A 16,886-nucleotide genomic window follows, 5' to 3' on the forward strand; every position below is an offset into this window, starting at 1 on the left:
CAAAATTTTTTTAAGAAAAACAAAAAAAGATTATTGTAGCTTTGTAGAAGATGGCGAGTAGAACAACTTTCGTGAAGGGTGTCGGTAATTTGGACGGGGAATGACGGTAAAATTGGGAGCTTTTTGTGAGTTTGGTAATGGAGGAATGTGGAGAAAGTGTGAGGAAGGAGAAGGATAATGAGGTAATGAAAGAGAGAGAGAGTAAGAAAAATCAGATTTTATTGGTAGATTGAGGGTAAAATGTGTTTAAGTGGTGAAAATTTCGGGTGGGGTCCACAAAAACACAAAAAGACAAAATTTGAAAAATATGGTCGTTGGGCCTGACACGGGTCGTGTCAGCTGACACGGGCGGCCGTGTCAGGCCACTGTAATTGGAGGCGTGTCCCAGTAGGGCTAACACGGGCGGCCGTGTCAGCCTACTGTAAATTATGGTTTTGCTTCCTTTCCTGACACGGGTCGTGTCAGGTGACACGGACGCCCGTGTCATGGCCCTATTTTTCCAAAATTTTCCGACTTTTTCACTGTTTTCAGATTTATCCATGTTCTTCCGGTGTCCTACCAACTTAATCAACCATTCTATTCTGAACTATGCGATATAACCGTGAACCTACGAGTGAACGTGTAAACAAACTAAACATGAAAATAGTTAGATGAAAATCGCGTGGGTTGCCTCCCACGAAGCGCTACGTTTAACGTCGCATGGCTCGACGGTCGTCTCCCCCATCCTTGGAGACGAACATTCTCAATTAGACCACTTTCCTGTCCCTGATGGTAGTGCTTCAACCGTTGTCCATTTACTTTGAAGGTGTCCCCATTATTTGGATTTGTCAGTTCGATCACTCCATGGGGGAACACTTTGTGAACCAAAAACGGACTCGACCACCTAGATTTCAACTTTCCTAGAAAAAGTTTTAATCTGGAGTTGAACAAGAGCACCAGCTATCCCATGACAAACTCTTTTCTCTGTGGCCTGGTATTGTCAGGAACATGATATATAAGACCTGTGTCCAACAACTTCACCGCCTTTGCAGTAGCATGACATTTTCCTTTAGAATCTAAAAACACATTTTTGAGGTTTTCCAGAAATTTTTTCAATTCCTTTCCTTTCTTTGGTTCTTCACCCTCTTTATTAGAGTGAGGTGAGTGTATATCCCCCCACCGGTGTGGTTGAGATCCTTTCCATGAGGTTTGCGTATCCAGCAAGGCTAGCACTTAGGGGTCCCCATTGTCCTTTTCTTTATCACTGTAGGACTTGGACAAGCTCCATACTCTTTTCAAAGGTGACTGTGGTGTATTCAAAGGGCCATCATATGTCGTCCCCTGATTCATAACCTATATAGTGTGATTGGTGCAAATATCTTCTTTGTCTTTCATGGTGTTTCGAACATTGATTTTCACTTCCTCATCATAAACCTTTAACATTATGGTTCCTTCTTCTATGTTGATTACACATCTTCCCGTCTCCAAAAAGGGTCTACCAAGAATGAGAGGGATCTCTTCATCTTCCCACATCTCTAGAATTACAAAATCGACCAAAAATATAAACTTTTCCATTTTCACCAGGACATCTTTAACAATACCATACGGTTTCTTGACCGAATGATCTGCGAATTTGAGTGTCATCCTAGTATCTTGCACCACCCCTATACCAAGCTTCTTGTAAATGGATAATTGCATGAGATTTACACTAGCTCCCAGATCAATAAGAGCTTTGTTGAACGACCTATCTCCAATAGTACACGGGATGGTGACACTCGATCTTCCTTCTTTATCAGAATCTTCATACCCTGCAAAATAGCACTACAAGTTTCGGCTAGAATGATCGGGTTAGTGTTGGTGGTATGCTTCTTCGAAATGATGTCCTTTATGAACTTGGCATAAGTAGGCATTTGTTCAAGTGCCTCCAACAAAGGAATGTTAATCTCCAGCTTCTTGAACAACTCTAAGAATTTTTCAAAAAATTTCTCACGTTGTCCTTTTTTCTTGTTTCTCGTGGGGAATGGGAGCTTAACAACCGGCTTGGGCTCAATGACTGTTTCTTTCACAACCGGTTTCGGTGCTACCACTTCTTCTCTAACAACTTCATTTTCTTTAATCTCAAGGTCCACTTCGATCAATTGGTCTTCCTCTTCATCCACTTCTTCAGATTTACCACTTCGTGTTGTCACAACACTCACGTTATGATGCTCTCTAGGATTGGGCACAGTTGCACTAGGCAGAACACCTTGTGCTTGAGAACTTGATGCTATTTGCTTAGCGATTTGACTCATCTAGACTTCAAGATTTTTTATGGAAGTTGTGGTGTTTTTCTGATAGTTCTGGGTTTCTTCTTGAAATTGAACATGATGAGCTGCCATTCTTTCAATGGCAATCTCCCACTCAGCTTTCTTAGGTATCTGTTGCTGATATTAAGTTTGGTACTGACCATGTTAAGGGGCGGTCGCTTTTTGGTCTTTCCATGAGAAGTTGGGATGATTCTTCCAACCCGGATTGTACGTGTTAGAATAAGGATTACTTTGCTTAAAAAATTTGATCTCCTCCACTTGTTGAGGAGTTTCAAAACAATATAGAGTTTGGTGTGGACCGTTACATATTTCACAATAGGCAGTAGGGGTTGGTTGGACCTGTGCCATCTGTCGGGTATCTATATTCATCGCCTTTAGTTTTTTCTCAACTTCAGCAGCTATAGTTTCTTCAATACAGGTTTTCGTAGTTTCCAGCTTTAAATCTATCACCCCTTCTGGTTTTCTTTGACACCTATCGTACAACTCCATGTGATCATTCGCAGCAATAGCTTCAATGATCTTCTTAATACCGGTTGCTGTTGAAAAATTTGTGGAACCACCGATTACAGTATCAATCAGCTGTTTGGTCTTTACTTTAAGACCATTCACAAACATCTGCATTTGTTAAGTTGCATCCATATTATGAGTTGGGCAGGCTACCAGGACTCTCTTGAATCTCTTATAGGCGTCTCCCAAAGTTTCCCCTTCCTTCTGCTTAAAATTCAGAATTTCATACCTCTTCCGAAGAAACACCGATGCTGGAAAATATTCATTCAGGAAGGCTTTTTCCATTTCTTCCCAAGTTGTGATGTTGCCGGCAGGTAAAGAATATAACCATTCTTCAGCTTCTTCCGCTAAGGTAAACAGGAACATTCTTAACTTCTTGGCTTCTTTAGTGTGGCTATCAATTTTTAGAGTGTTGCTCATGGTCAGAAACCTCTGCAAATGCTTGTTTGCATCTTCATTCACTTTTCTCGTAAAATGTTTCCTTTCAAGCTGATTAATGGTGCTCGGGTGCAGCTGGAAATTATCCACGTTCACTAGTTGGTTGACAATAGTTAATCTGTCGGTTTGTGCATTTGCACCTCTGTAGTCTCCCAACAGTCTTTATGTTGGCGGTGGAACATCAACCATAGTTTCTATCTCTCTATCGGAACCTGAATCTGAGCTTGAATGGATGGAAAGTTGTTCTTCGTCTGATTCCAATCTGGCTAATCGAGCTTGTCTGAGTCTTGCTCGTAAGGTTCTCTCGATTTCTGCGTTAAAAGGAAAATTAATTGAGGCCTTACCTCGCATACAAATAGTAGACACAAATTAGTTGATATAATCGAGATAAAATATTCAAAATATGGTAAATAAATTTTAGTTGCAGAGCAACAAAATTTTAATTGAGATAATTTTAAACTTATATATGGCAATCCCCGACAACGGTGCCAAAAACTTAATCGGAAAAATAGCAAGTGTACTATTTTCGCCGATGTAGTAATAAGAGGGAAGTTTCCCAAAGATCAATCTCGAGGATTGAGCAGCAATATAGGAGAAATAATGACTCAATTGAACAAAAGTATGAGTTTTGGTTTGGTAAAATTCATTGTAAGGAAAAATAGAGTAGATAAATATTTTCACAGATTAATATGATATGCCAAAGAAGGTGTATAAAAATCTCTTGTGATGACCCTTGAGTGTATATCTCCTTAATACTGAACATTGTTTCAATTACCGGAACTTAAGTTTATTTCCCCCTAAGACCTCAGAGGGAAACCTTTGGTATTCAATCTAACTTCTAAGTCCTTAGGTGATTATAATGAAACCAAGCATTTTAATATTAACAAGAATAATCTGGTAACCATAAGGTATCCCTAGTCCTAGGTGATCTCTACTATGGTTTCACTGTATGAAAACCTTAACCATTGTAGTCCTGCTAATCGTTAACCATACATCAATCTTAACTTTTGCCAAAAAGAAAGCATTACGCAAATCATACAGTGAAATTGAACTCAAATAACATATATTAAGGGAAATCAAACATCAGAGTCATTACATGATCAATTTAGGGACACCCCCTGGCATTGGGGGGTTTAGCCTATCATATTATTCAAATCAGATACAAAGTAAAATTGAGACATTACAAAAAGGTCGGAATTCCGTTGATCTTCAATCGCGTCCGCTCTTGAAGGATCCCCGTTCTTCGCTTCTTGTCACTTCTTCAATCTTGATCGTTTCCAATTCTCTATCGTGTAAAAAGTCCCCCTCTCCATTTTCAAATCCACTGTAAATAGTTTTTGATGACAATTTTCCTTACGTAAAAGTCCAAAATTCCCTCCGGGATAAGCCGTGCCAAAAATAGCAAAATATTGGAAAATCAAGTGCCCAAGCCAACACTGGCCGTGTTGGCTTCTGGAAGCACTTATGCTGTGACACGCCCTTCAGGGAGGCTGACACGGGCCGTGTCAGCTCCCTGTTTTCCATTTCCCAGCCTCCTCTCCTGACACGGCCCGTGTTGGCCAACACGGGTGGCCATGTCAGGGCTACTGTAAGTCCATTTTTCTTCATATGTCGTGCCTAGAACGCCTGTTTTGCTTGTCTATCCCTCCGGTGCACTTGTTCATGCCTGAAACCAAAAGAACTACCACAAAAGGACATAAAATGGAGTATGATTATGCATATAGCATGTACTCAACTAATAGAGACAACAATACTAAACATATAAATAACTAAACAAAACAAAACATAAGTGAACTAATGTGTTACCGGTTTCTTACAAAGGTGCCGAATGAGTGTCAGAAAACATGGAGAATTGGAGACTGATCAACCACCGTACAAGGTTTCTCGTTGCCATGAGCAAGTCCTCGCGCACTCAAACGTGTTATATACCTTATAAGGCCTTCGAGTCTCCCTGCCCTTGCAGGGGAAACACACACACCTGTACTTTTTTACCAGTACAATGACACCCACCATGAGGCCTCGATAAAACAAACTTGGGGCACATCTCCACTTCAACCCTTTCATCTTTCTTCTGAAGATGTCTGACAGAGTCCTACGTTACGAAATAAACATCATCGCTAAAGGTATCTCTGGAAGGGGCAACTCTAGAGCCGCCCGAAGGAGATATGCAAAATCAGGTGTACGCAACAAACGTTATATCCCTTCACTTTACCAGAAGCGTCCTAGGAAAAATAGGGGGTGGAATTATTTTCTCATAAGAGGATGCCATGGGCATCAACCATAGTGAAAATGACCCCCTGGTCATCGTCATTCAACATGATAACAGGGATATCAAACGCATCTTGATAGATCCGTGTAGCTCCGCAAATGTCTTGTTTTAGGATGTCTTCCAAAAATTACAACTGAAGGTGGACGACATAGATAGTTTCAACGAATCTCTGATGGGATTATCGAGAGAACATGTACAAATAATGCGTTATGTGACCCTAAAAATCACATGCGGTGAAGGAGCAAATGCCAAGACCATTGACCTCAAATACCTCATCTTAGACATTATGTCACCTTACAACATCATCCTAGGGAGCCTAACCATCAACTCCCTAGGAGCGGTCGTGTCCACTCGGTATTTAACCCTGAAATACCTATTCATAAATGGCAAAGTGGGCACCATCCGAGGAGATCAACAAGTGGCTCGCGAATGCTACCTGAGCAGCCTGGAGACAGCCAGAGAAAAGCTCGCACTCGTTGATGCCCAACCTTCCTAAGTTCTAAATAGTGACTTTGAGGTTTGGGACACCAGACTAGGCGTGGAAGTCGAACGAATCACGCACATGGAAGACTTGAAGGAAGTCCAAGTAGGTCATCATGCCCATCAAGTTACGAAGATAAAAAATTCCTCGCCTGTATAGGAGGAGTGAGAGATAGTCACCGACTTAAAAAGAATGTTGACATGTTCACTTGGGCCCCCTCAGACATGTCAGGTATAAACACAAAAGTCGTAAGCCATCGCCTTGCCATCCATCCCTCCGTAAAACCAGTGGCGCAGAGGAAATAGAAGGTAGGCGAGGAAAAATGGGTCTCCATTAAGGAAGAGGTGGAAAAACTATCTAACGCTAGATTCACCATTGAAACGAAATACCCATCCGGTTGGCTAACATAGTCCTAGTACGAAAGACTAATAATAAATGGTGCATGTGTGTAGACTTTATGGATCTAAGCGTTTCCTTCCCCAAGGATCCACATCCGCTACCAGACATCGACCGTCTAATAGATGATTCGTTAGGCTACTGTACGTTAAGTTTCATCGATGCCTACTCAAGATACAATCAAATCCGAATGGATCTCCTAGATGTGCCCAAAATTGCCTTCATTTCAAACCATGACAATTACTACTACAATGTCATGCCTTTGAGGCTGAAGAACACTGACGCCACATACCAGCGACTCATGGACGCAGTTTTCACCCATCAGATAGGACAAAATCTGGAGGTATATGTCGACGACATGATTATTAAAATAGAGGAAGAACATAGTCACGCCGACGACCTTGAGGATATCCTACAGTCAGTAAGAAGGTATGATATGCGCCTAAATCTCGTCAAGTGCTCTTCCGGAGTTCAAGCGGGGAAGTTTTTGGGCTTTATGCTGACAATGAAAGGTATTGAAGCCAATCCATACAAGTGTCGAGCGGTCATCGACATGAGGAGTCCTACGAGCGTGTAGGAAGTACAATAATTTATTGGACGCCTCGATGCCCTGTCTCGCTTCCTCTTTTGTGTAGGCAACAAAGCCTTCCTTTTCTTTGCCGCCCTAAGGAAAAAGGAGAAGTTTGAATGAACCACGAAGTATGATGAGGCTTTCACCAAGATCTATGAGTTCCTCATATCGCACCCGATCCTCACTCGCCTGAAGGAAGACTAACATTTGCTCCTCTACCTCTCGGTCACCGAGCGGGCGATGAACATAGTCCTCGTCCAAGAAGTGTACAAGGCAGAGAGACATGTGTACTTCATAAGCAAATTGTTCAAAGGCGTATATACATGCTATCATAAGATTGAGAAATTGGTGTTGCCCGTTGTCTCTACGGCGAGAAAACTCAGGTCAGGCCATATTTCCAGGGGCACACCGTCCTACTAAAAACTAATTATCTCGTCCGATTTTTTTTTAAATCTCGACTTAGCAGGAATAATGGTATTGTGGGCGGTAGAGATCTCAAAATACGACATCCATTACGTCCCGAGGAGAAGCATCAAATCTCAAGCCCTAGCTGAACTCAGTTCACCCATAGATGAGGACCCTCCTTTAGATTGAGCGTTATCTGTGGATGGCGCCTCCAACGTAAAAGGAAGTAGTGCGTGAATAGTTCTCTAAGGACCTGGTGATATAATTATTGGGCAGGCGGTGAAACAGTGAAGTTTGGGTTCACCGCCAACAACAATCAGGCAGAATACGAGACTCTCATTGCCGATATGATCCTTACCTTAGAAATGATTTTCTTAAAGATGTCATTTTTGACATATTTTGAGGAATCATAATATATGTGAAGAGAGAGACACACACATGAACTTGTTGATTGATCTACACAAAGAAAGATCAACGCTTAATCCAGCAGATATTTCGGTGCACATGCTAGTAGAAAGAAAACATGTATGTGTATATTAGACTCGACTAGAGTTTTTTCACTTATAGAATTAATGATTAACTATTTTATTGTGAAACTGACAACTTCAAAGTCTTTTCAAACATAGTGGTTAAACATGATATAACATATTTGAAAAATCAACTTTTATATCAATTGTGTTTTATATTTTGACTTTCTAGCATTTTTACAAAGATCTTCCGATGCATAGCAATGTTGTGTGTCTTAAATTCATGAATATTATTTTCAAGAAAATTAATTTTATCGATCAAAATTTTTAAATTCATGAATATTGCTCTAAAGATAATTAATTTTATCACCCAAAATTCTTAAATTCATGAATATTGTTTTCAAGAGAACTAATTTTAGGTAATTTCTTATCTCATCTTTTGCGGAGTAAAAATACCCTATAGGTACATCTCCGAACGCACTTTATACACGCACGACTTATTCGTTTTTGAACCACGTCCCAATTTTATGACTTAATTTATTTCGAAAATACAATTCTAAAATGTCTTCGAAAATGTATTTTCGGAACTAAAAAAAATCCTATGATGAACAGTAAAACACAAATATTAAGTCAATCACAATTTGATTCTCTTCTGGTCCTGGCAAGGCAAGCCGTGCACTGTACTGAAGGGTTAGTCGTCTTATAGAATTATAATAAGCATGTCATGCACTTTTACACGTTAGAATTTGTTCTTTTAAACTGGCTATGGCTTTCAAGTTTCAGATGCAATTTTAAAGACTTTTGTGACCTGATTGTTTTGTTTGAAGAATATGAAATGGGTTGTGATATATAGCTTCACGTGCATTTTGCATTAAGTTGATTAAGTTAGTATTTGTGTTTTACTGTTTAAATTGATTAGCTAACCATAGAATGTGAGTGTTTTTTGAGTTTCGTATTTCCCATGACATTTCAAAAATATATTTCTGGAATAATTTAAATCATAAAATTGAGACGTGGTTTAAAAAACGAATGAGTTGTGTGTGTATAAGAGGTTAGTTGGAAGCTAAGAGTGTGAGAGGCATGCATAACAAACTCATGGAAAATCTGGACCTGGGACATGGAAAGAGAGAGAAACGTGCAAGTTGGAAGCTAAGAGAGTGAGAGGATGGAGCTGAGTGAAGCGATGCAGAGCCAAATGAATATATTAGAAGCTGGAAATAGAATGAGAAGATGGAGCTGATTCAAACCACAAGGGATTCTCAATTCACGCAGCTTAATGCAGTGATGGCTCAAGTGTTGCAGCGCTTGCAGAACCTTCCAGGGTCTTCCTATGGTGTTTCGAGCTCAACCAAAGATCCACAGCGTCCTTCCTTTGTTTCAGGTGAGATCTGTCAAAATTGATTTTCCTCGCTTCGATAGCAAGAATGTGATGGATTGGATTTTTAAAGCTGAGCGGTTCTTTGATTATTATGCTACACCAGATCCTGATAGATTGATCATTGCCTCTGTTCACCTTGACCATGAGGTTGTTCCTTAGTACCAAATGATTCAAAAAACTGAGCCATTCATGACATGGCAAGGTCCCACTCGAGCCTCGGAATTAGATTTTTAGTCCTTCTGCTTATGATTGTCCTCGAGCCACATTATTTAAGCTTACTCAGTCTACTTCTGTTAATGAGTACTACATGCAATTTACTGCACTTGTTAATAGGCTTGATGGTTTAAGTGCTGAAGCCATTTTAGATTGTTTTATCAGTGGCCTACAGGATGATATCAGTAGAGATATTAAGGCCATGGAAGCCAGAACATTAACCAAAGTTGTAGCGCTTGCTAAGCTATTTGAAGAAAAGTACTCACCAGCATATAAACAAAAATTCACTTCCTACATACCCAAACAAGCCACTAATACATGTATCTATCCCCCAAAACACCCACAACATACACCAAAACCAGAGTTCACTACTAAACCTTCCCTACCACCACTCCTGCCCACACCTAACATCAAACCTTTCCCCACAAAAAACCACAATATCAGAAAAATTTCCCCTGCTGAAATCCAATTGAGAAGAGAAAAGAACATGTGCTACTTTTGTGAAGAGAAATTTTCCCCTTCACACAAATGCTCCAATAGGCAACTAATGTTGCTTCAATTGTCAGAAGAGGAACCTCCACCAGTTACAGTCCCCTCTGTCAATGCAGAAGTTGTTGAAACTGATGACACACATCACTTATCCTTGAATGTTATGAAAGGATCCATGGCAGTTGGAACCATACAATTCACTGGCCAAATTGGTACTATTCAGGTCAAAATCCTGGTAGATGGAGGCAGTTCTGATAACTTTATTCAACCGAGAGTGGCTCAGGTGTTAAAGTTACCTATAGAACCATCTCCAAGCCTAAGAGTTTTGGTTGGTAATGGTCAGATGTTGACAGCTGAAGGACTCATTCAACAATTACCACTGCAAATTCAGGGTCAGAAGATTAAAGTCCTTGTGTACTTATAACAAATTTCTAGAGCTGAAGTCATTTTAGTCTTGACGTGGCTAGCTACTTTAGGGGCTCATGTAGCGGATTATGCAACACTAACATTAAAGTTCTTCCAAAACAATAAATTCATTACTCTCCAGGGTGAACACAGTGAGGAGGCAGTCCCAACTCAACTCCATTAGTTCAGACGATTGCATAACACCAATTCTATGGAGGAGTGTCTTGCCATACAACTGATTCCAGGAAATGTGCCTGAAGACCAGTTAGCTGACTTACCTACGGATGTGTATCCTGAGTTAGCCACACTACTACATACTTATGCTAAAGTACTCCAGATACCTACCGCATTACCTCCACAAATAGCACAAGATCATGCCATTCCCTTGATGCCAGTGTCAGGTCCAGTCAAGGTCAAACCCTACAGGTATCCCCATATTCAAAAAGAACAAAAATAAAAGATGGTCTGAGACATGCTAGAGCAAAGTCTCATACAGCCAGGCAATAGTCCATTTTCATCACCAATACTACTTGTCAAAAAGAAGGATGGTAGCTGGAGATTTTATACAGATTACAGGGCACTCAATGTGATTACAATGAAAGACATTTTTGCCATGCCTACAATGGATGAATTGCTCGATGAACTTTAAGGTGCTCAATATTTTTCAAAATTGGATTTAAGGTCAGGGTATCACCAGATTCTTGTCAAGCCAGAGGGCAGATACAAGACTGCATTTCGAACTCATCATGACCATTATGAATGGCTAGTTATGCCATTTGGTCTCACAAATGTGTAAGAACAAAAATTGTTCTACAACAGATTCCTTGATTTTGATGATAACAAAGGATGAAACCAAAAATGGCACCCTAACGAAAAGTTTCTAAGTGTGCAGGATTCTAAAGAAAGAAGGAAGAAATCTGATGATGTCATCAGATACAGAACCAGATCAGAAGCATATTATCATATGATCAGAAGCATCTGAAGTGGAGACACGTTCAAGAAAGTCTAACTCTGAGCAAAACAACAAAGTATCAGAAGCATCTGAACAAGAAGTAAGCTCTAGATGTTCTGACTCTGAACAGCGCTATCTGAAGAAACTATCTGAACTCACAAGAGATCAACATCAGAAGCAAGATTCCAAGATTCTCCAGAAACACAAATACTCTGAGCATGAAATTGCTAATCATGAAAGAGTAACGTTAAAGTCAAGTAAAGATTTGCAAATGGTTTTCCTAATTAAGAAAGAGACGTTAATCTCCAATTTCAATAAAGAAGATACTACTTGTGGTAAGTAGTCATTTCAAGGAGAGAAAGTTATCCTGCAGAAGCTATTTAAGTAATGGCGTAAATTCATTTTAATATCCACCAGTTTCAACTACTACTTCAACTGATATATAAAATGGGCTGCAATCAACTTTGAAGGACAAGCAAGCCAACAAGCCAAAATTATACTAATACTTCAACACTCAAGAAAAACACTCTTGTTCTCTAAAGATCTTCACGAAGCTTTTGCTTATAACGTGAAAACTCTTGTTCTTAATACTGTAATATTTGCTTTCTTAGAAGCATTCTAGATTACATAAATCTTTCATCTATTTGTTTGTTGATTTCCTCAAGTGATTCTGTGTAGTCTGTATACTTGAGAGGACTAAGAGATTTTTCTCTTAGACGTTGTTTGTAATCTTTCAAGATTAGTGGATTAAGTCCTTGTTGAAGGCGAAATCACCTTGGCCGGGTGGACTGGAGTAGCTTTGTGTTATAAGCGAACCAGTATAAAATCATTGTGTGGTTTTCATTTTGAAAAAGCGCTTATTTTTCCAAACAATTCAAACCCCCCCTTTCTTGTTTTTCTCACCTTCAATTGGTATCAGAGCTCCGGCTCTGTTATTGATTTTCTAATCAAACACTTAACAGTGTAGAGAGATCCAGTACGAGAAAAACCATGGCCCACTCAAATGAAAGAGATAGTTACAATGCTAAGCCTCCTGTTTTTGATGGAGAGAAATTTGATTACTGGAAAGATAGAATCGAAAGTTTCTTTCTTGGTTATGACGCTGACCTCTGGGACATTGTCACAGATGGATACACACCTCCAGTCTCAGAAAATGGAGCTGAAGTTCCCAGAAATAAGATGTCAGAAGATCAGAAACGTATCTTCAAAAATCACCACAAGGCCAGAACAATACTTCTAAATGCTATATCATACAACGAATATGAAAAGATCACCAACAGAGAGACAGCCAAAGATATACTTGACTCTCTGAAGATGACTCATGAAGGAAACTCCCAAGTCAAAGAGACGAAGGCTCTGGCGCTTATCCAGAAATAAAAGACGGAAACCTGACAGAACCAAAGCTCTCCAGGCAGAAACTGAAGACACTGACGACTTTGAACCAGAAGACTCTGATGATGAAGAAGAGTTGTCTCTACTAACCAGAAGAGTTAAGCAACTCTGGAAAAAGAGGAACAACAACTTCAGAAGGCCAAGACCCAGAGGGGATCGATCTGAATCAACTTCAAAAGGTAAATCTAACAAAGATATTACCTGTTATGAATGTAAAGAAACAGGTCATTACAGAAATGAATGCCCCAAGCTAAAGAAAGACAACCCTAGAAAAGAAAGCTTCAAGAAGAATACCTTCAGGACAAAGAAAGGACCGATAGCTACCTGGGATGATAGTGAATCTGGATCATCAGAATCTGACTCTGATGAACAGGCCAATGTGGCACTTATGACTACCACATCCAGGAGTAGCTCAGATGAAGAATCTGAAGAGGTATTTTTTGAACTTTCTCGATCTGATCTAGAATCTTGTTTGTCAGAAACTCTTAGCTCATATCAGAAATTAAAACAAAAGTTTAAAAACATTAAAGGCGGTCTTAAAGCAAAATTTGAAGAATGTAGTGAACTTGAGATGACAATTCTAGCACGAGAAGATACAATCAGATCTTTAACACTAGAAAGAGATGGAGCAAAAAGAAAAAGCTTAGAATTAGAAGAAGCGTTGTCTCAAGCACCACAAACTTCAAATAAAATAATTTATAAATACGAAGAAGCCTTTCAAGAATTTCTGAAAAATGGGATAGATAGGAGTATTATGGCATCCATGATTTATGGAGTTAGTCAGAACAATAAAAAGGGAATTGAGTATGATTCTAAGGAAGATAAAACTTCTACCAGTAACCAACTTAAGTCTCCCTTTTTATATCATTACACACACAAGAACAAAAATTTAAAAATGCTAGAAAACCCAAAGCTATAAGAAACTCTGGGAAAACTAATCTGAAAGGACCCAAGAGATTCTGGGTACCAAAAGATAAGATTGTGTATGTTGCAGATATCCTATGCAGCAAAGTTCAGACACCAGTCATGGTACCTGGACTCTGGATGCTCGCGACACATGACGGGAAGAAAGTCTATGTTCCAAAGTCTGGAACTTAAAGACGCTGGATTTGTAGGCTTCGGAGGAGATCAAAAAGGAAGGATCAGAGGCTCCGGAACTATTGGTAATGGTACTCTTCCCTCTATATCTGATGTTCTTTATGTAGAAGGATTAATGCATAACTTGTTATCCATAAGTCAATTAAGTGATAACGGTTATTGATCTCACCTGATCAGGAGGGCCTTCCAAGGTCTTGGTGAATGGGCCGGAGAATGAAATGAGAGGGGGGTGTACCTGCAAGGTGCTCCAACGCTTAAGTCAGAAAAGGTACAGAATGAGATTATCAGAGTGTGAGTTAGCATACCTGCCCCTTTGCCATGAAAGGGGTATTTATATTGAGCCCCCAGCGCTGGGCCAAGGCTCCTAATGGGCTGGATTAGCTAGGCCCAAGGAGGAGCTGCCAGGGGACGCGTAAGAAGCGTTAAGACCTAGACCAAGGTCTGCCCCCTGGTCCAACTGCCCCTATCCCTAAGGAGACAATATAGGGGAGTTGGGTGACGTGGTGAGTGGGATGCCGTTATGGCTCTGCCCGACACAACTTAGGTGCCCGCGGCGTGGGTTGACGATGAGTGGATGGAGATCATATGGGGAGGACCCGCTCGTTGTCCGACACGTATTTAAGGGGCCGGGGAGACATTCTCCGGGCGGACGGTCGTTCACCTGACGTGCCCTCGTGGTCGCTTGGATACGGTCGTTTGGACGTGGGCTTGGCGAGCATTGGGCCGTGCCGTGCTAAGTGTCGTGGCCCAGTCCAGAACAGGAGCCCCCCAAGTCGAGTCTCTGAGCCAGAGAGATGACTTATGTTTCAACTAAGGGTTCCCCGAGACGATGGGAAGCTTGATCGTTAGACAGGTGAGGTCGTAACAGACCTATTCATGACTGACATTTCTCCGGGAATGTCGGGGATGGAGGTGATCGGTTGATCTGCACCTTCCTTGTAGTAAACGTGGGTATGGCGCGGGGAGGAGGCGTCTTGGTGAGTCGAGGAGACGGACAGGTGCTCGGGTCGTTTCAGCTTCTTGTCTTTGATAGACGTGTCTCACGATTAGTGGCGTCGCTTCGTTTCGCGCGCAAAGACGGCGTAGGCAGGCTAGGCAATGATGACCTAGCGTGTTGGTCCACGTGCCAAGCCCTATAAAAAGGGGTTGAGTAACTTCATTTCTACCTTTTTCTCGCTCATACGTTCACCGGAGATCTCCACCTTCTCTCTCGTTTGCTTGCTCAACCGTCTGGACCGCCGTCTCCGCCCGTCCTCCTATCTGAACCACCGTCTTCTGTTCGGACACCACCGTACCCTTTCAACTTAACTATGTCAGGTATGATTTTCCACTGTGACCCATTCTTTTTCCTTGTTGTTTTCTGTCAAACGCATGATAATGTTGTAGAAATGTGGTTAGGTTTAACTTGGGAACAGTGTAGTGGACTGTAGGTGTATATTAGATGGTAGAAAATAGGGTTGGGATCCTACTGTACCGGGCACAAACTTCATATGCTGGGCAATACTTGCATAGGCTGTAGGAAGTTTATGCCTGGTCTCCATAGAATGCATGCGCCACCGAGTTGAGCGCGGTTAGTGTCCGTCGCCGCTACGCCCTTTCACTTGACCTGCGGTGGAAGGGTGGATTTGATATGACGTCGAATTCACTCTTTCTGTCTGCGTTTCAGGTGCTACCGGGCGCTTACGACCGAGGAAGGAAGATTCTGGGTCCTCCACCGAAGACGCGACAATCGCTCGTCTCCCTGTCGGGGATGGGAGTGTCCGAGATGGTACCGAACATGCCTCCTCTTCCGGGCAGGTCGACTTCTCATGGGTTGCGGACGAGCCCTTGGAGGAGGAATCAGACTTCTGTGACGAGGCCATCACTGCTCACGCTATGGTCGAGGCCATAAGCCGGGAGGATCCACCAAACTGGTATTGCTGCGCCCCCAAGGAAGAAGACCGCATTTGTCATCATTTCCCGGGGAAGCAGTTCACCATGTATGAATTTGCTTTTCGTGAGGCGGGGATTAGACTGCCCTTCAGCTCCTTCCAGATGTCGGTCTTCAAGTGGCTCCGGCTGGCGCCGTCCCAACTACATCCTAATGCTCTCGCATTTATGCGGGCATTCGAGTTAGTTTGCCAGTTCCTCGGCATAGGTTGCACCCGGGCTCTCTTCTTCCACGTTTTCCATCTCCAGAGGTCCGGTTCCCGTGGTCGCCACAGTTGGGTTTCTTTCAAGCAGCCCGTGCGTCTGTTCAAGACGTACGAGGATTCTGTTCGCCATTTCAAAAGCCGGTGGTACGTGGTGATGCCGATTACCCGGGCTGCCCTTCACTCTCTCTACTACTATCAACGGGAACCCAACGGGGAGGAGACGCTGATGTCGAAGATACCGCTGAGGTGGCAGCGTGATCATTTCGATCTCTCCACAGCGCATTACCGGGTCAAGTACGCGATGCTCGGCGAGGAGGATAGGCTCGCGTACAAGAAGCTGGTCGATTACGTGCAGAGCTTCAGCTTGGCGTTCTGGGCGAATCGACAGGGCGTGCCCTACCTGGATGAGGCCGGGGAGCTAATCACCGAGACGCGTTATATCAATACGAAGGCTCTGCTCGAGTGTGATACCGAGGAGGAAGCTCTGGCGTTATTGAGTAGGCAGACTTTGTTTAGCCTTTTATTTCTGTTTATGACTTCGGTCGCTAATGTTTGTGTGTAATTTATTTGCAGGTGCCATGCCCAATGCTCGTGATCGGGTGCTGAAGCTAGCGAATCAGGTCGGCGCTCCTGACCGGGTGCCCAAGAAGAAGAAGAAAACTGCGGCCCGTGTCTCGGAGACTGCTGGCGATGCCGGGGTCGGTCCCTCGCAGGCGGCGAGCGTGATTCCTTCCTCTCCTCCTCGGCTTCACCCGATCAACATTCCTGATAGCAGCCCGTCGCCAGCGGCTTCTCCCCTCCATAAACGGAAGCGTCCGGCTGGGGCCCTTACCAGGTCGTCTCCAGGAAGTCCGAACGGACCGGGGAGCTATCTTCTACCTCCCTGCTATGTGGAACGGTCGTTCTTCAAGGCCGAGGAGTCGATTGTTGTGCCCGCGCCTGAGGCCAAGGCTATTCTGGACCAGGATGCTGCTGCTCGGAGAAAAGATCTGGCCAGGGATATTG

Source organism: Lathyrus oleraceus, chromosome 4 (assembly GCF_024323335.1).
Source record: "Lathyrus oleraceus cultivar Zhongwan6 chromosome 4, CAAS_Psat_ZW6_1.0, whole genome shotgun sequence".
Classification (NCBI taxonomy): domain Eukaryota; kingdom Viridiplantae; phylum Streptophyta; class Magnoliopsida; order Fabales; family Fabaceae; genus Lathyrus; species Lathyrus oleraceus.